Raw genomic sequence first — 3,743 nt, forward strand, 5'->3', positions numbered from 1 at the left:
GAGCTCACCGGAGAGGAGGGAGGAGGAGCTCACCGGAGAGGAGGGAGGAGGAGATCACCGGAGAGGAGGGAGGAGGAGCTCACCGGAGAGGAGGGAGGAGAAACCGTGAGTGGAGGGAAGGAGATGAGGAAGGAGGAGGTCACCAGAGAGGAGGATGAGGAGGAGGAGGTCGCCGGAGAGGAGGAGGGGAGTATGGTGGAGGAGAGGAGGGGAGATGGAGTGAAAGACAGGAGGAGATGGAGTGGAGGAGAGGAGGAGATGGAGTGGAGGAGAGGACCCCGCCCAGCCATATATACAGCATAGTAACGGTGCATCGTGGTCAGATGCGCCATTACTAACTTTTTATTATTATTTTTGATTTATTTTGAATTTTGAAGGCGGGAAGATAGTAATGGCGCACCATGGGCAGTTGCGCCATTACTGAGTTTGATTTCTTTTGAATTTTTTTGCCTCTCTAGATCTTGAAAGCCCCATAACTTTTTTTCTGTTAGGTTTTTGAGGATTTTTTAAATCTTCAATGGGTTCGGATGTAACTTTTCGAGTAGATGATTTTTCATATAAAAAACTTTTTAGTCCAAGTTCGTATGCAAAAGTTATGTCCATTTTACTAAATTCTAGAGAGATTTTGCAAATAAATTCAAAATTCATATTTGTAAATTTTCCCAACTTTACCATAAGTATTCATTTGATCTTGATCCTTGTGGACTGAAAAAGACACTATACTGGATCTGCACATACTTACTGACAATATCCATAAATGGCTTGTTTTTGGTAATCGGCGAAGATTACCATATTCATATTCGGGCGCATGGTAAACATCAGTACTGCAGTGCATTTTGCCGTCTGATTCAGAATAAATATGCTTTTGTACCCTTTCTTTAAAATGTAAAGTGGACGTTCCGGCACGAATCTCCGCAATTACTAGACCAATATCACATGGGAAACTTATTTTCTTTTGACATTTCCATCATTTTCTTTTATTTATTTTTTAAAACTGAAAAGGCGGTCCACACCGGGGGGGTGCATTTGGTGGAATTTTTGGTCAAAGTTAGTAATGGCGCACCGTGGGTGTGGTGCACCATTACTAGTTTAAAAAAAATAAAAAAAATAATTTGTTAGTAGTGGTGCACCGAGGGTGTGGTGTGCCATTACTAGTTAAAACTAGTAATGGCGCACTATGCCCTGGTGCGCCATTACTAGTTTTGAAAAACAATTAAAAAAATTGTTAGTAGTGGCGCACCGTGGATGTGGTGCGCCATTAGTATTTAGAGTTTAATGGCGTACCTATATATGGTGCGCCACTGCTATATAGCAGTGGCGCACCACATATGTGGTGTGCCATTAATGTTCATATTAGCTATAGTCGTTTTCCTAGTAGTGACATAAAGTTTTTGGAATCATGGAAATGCTAGCACCCAAATCACACCAAGCATGGCACTCATAATCTTTAATTTTAATCTTAATAGTAGGTTCCCACTCATCATAAAGCTTTCTAGGGATAGAAAGTTCTAGCTCAGTTTTTCTTCAAAATATTTCATCAACGCATCAATGATATGTTTAGTAGAAGCTTTATTTTGATTATATGCATGAGGAGAATTCAACATGGATTGCAACAAGGAAATACAATCTATCAAAAAACAATTATCATAATTAAAATCCCTTTATCGCGTTGGTTGCAAGTGTTTGATTGTTTGTGTAGGTGCATAGATTGGGGACTTGCTTGTACCTCCTACTGGATTGAAACCTTGGTTCTCTAACTGAGGGAAATACTTTTCTCTACTTTGCTGCATCACCCTTTCTTCTTCAAGGGAAAAATCAACGCAAGCTCGAGAAGTAGCAATAGTGATTCTTTGTCTTATGGTACAATGTCCGAATAAACTATTGAGGATGATCTTGTTATGCCTATTACTCATTGTGATGATTATGATTGGGAAAGTAACGATACTTCTTATAATCTTGAAAATCTTTTTGGCACCAACTTAGAAAGTTGTGATGATAACAATTGCTATACTATTGGTGCTATTCATACTATTAATGATGAGAGTGGTTATGTGCATGATATGCAAAGGCACAAGCTTGGGGATGCTATGTTTGATGAGAATGCCATGTTTGAGAATTTATTTGCTGCAAATAATGTTTGTCCCAAGCTTGGTGATGCTATGTTTAATGAAGATGATATTTTTAGTCCTTCAAGTTTTCATGTGCAAATTTATTATGATGATAGCATGCCTCCTATTTATGATGATTGCAATATTTATGAAAGTGGGTTTAGAAGAGTGTGAACTCTAGGTAGTATTGATCCCACTATTTTGGAGGGCGTTGAATCTTACTATAATGATAAAAGTGGATTTGGAGAGGTCATGACTTTATTTAGTAATGATTCCACTATCTTGGAAGAGGTTTCAATTGATTATGATGAGAACAAAGTTGCTACTTATGATGATTATTGTGATGACACTTATGTTATAAAAAGTAGTGATGATTATAATTATAAAACTTGTCATGATTATGAATACCCTTTTTCTGAACATTACTCTTTTAATGTGGAAACAATTTATAGTATTCAAGTTTCTTATGATACTCCCACTATTCTGAATGAGAAGAATTTTGCTTATGTGGAGTGTAATAAATTTTCTATGCTTGTGGATCATGAAAATAATGCTTGATGTGATGGTTATATTGTTGAATTCATTCTTGATGCTACTGAAAATTATTATGAGAGGGGAACATATGCTTTTATATATTGCAACAATACCAAGTTTCTTCTCTATGTGTAGAAAGTTTTGAAGTCATGCTTGTTTTGCCTTCATATGCTAGTTGATTCTTGTTCCCATAAATTGTTTTCTCACGAAATCCCTATCCATAGGAAGTGGGTTAGACTTTAATGTGATAGTCATATGATTCATGATGCTCCCATTATGTTTCAATTCTTATCTTTTATGTGAGCATCATTAAAATCATCATGCCTAGCTAAAAAGGCATTAAAGAAAAGCGCTTGATGGGAGACAACCGAACATTTACCCCTACTGTTCTTGTGTGATCACATGATTAAGATACTGTAGTAATCATTTTTTATAGCCAAGTAAAGCCTTTGGCATAGTGTTGATGATAGTTGACTTGATTCTGTGCAAAAACAGAAACTTTCACGCTCAGTACATGAATTTTGTAAATTCACAGGGACGTGCTTTTGATCTAAAATTTTGACACATGATTGATATACAAATTTCCTATGCTTTCCTAATTTTTCAGAAATTTTGGAGTTATAGAAGTATATGAAGTTTATATATTACTACAAACTGCTCTGGTTTTGACAGATTCTGTTTTCATTGTGTTGTTTGCTTATTTTGATGAATCTATGAGTTGTATCGGAGTGTATGAACCATGGAGAAATTGGAATACAGTAGATATAACACCAATATAAATTTATAATGAGTTCACAACAGTATCTAAGTGGTGATTTGCTATATTATACTAACGAAGCTTACAAGTTTTCTGTTGAGTTTTGTGTTGTGAAGTTTCTCAAGTTTTGGGTAAAGTATTGATGGACTACGGAATAAGGAGTGGAAAGAGCCTAAGCTTGGGGATGACCAAGGCACACCAAGTTAATATTCAAGGACAACCAAGCATTTAAGCTTGGGGATGCCCCGGATGGCATCCCCTCTTTTGTCTGCAATCCATCGGTAAATTTACTTGAGGCTATATTTTTATTCACCACATGATATGTGTTCTGCTTGGAGCGTTGA

The sequence above is a fragment of the Triticum dicoccoides genome, chromosome 2B (assembly GCF_002162155.2).
Source record: "Triticum dicoccoides isolate Atlit2015 ecotype Zavitan chromosome 2B, WEW_v2.0, whole genome shotgun sequence".
In the NCBI taxonomy this organism is placed as follows: Eukaryota; Viridiplantae; Streptophyta; class Magnoliopsida; order Poales; family Poaceae; genus Triticum; species Triticum dicoccoides.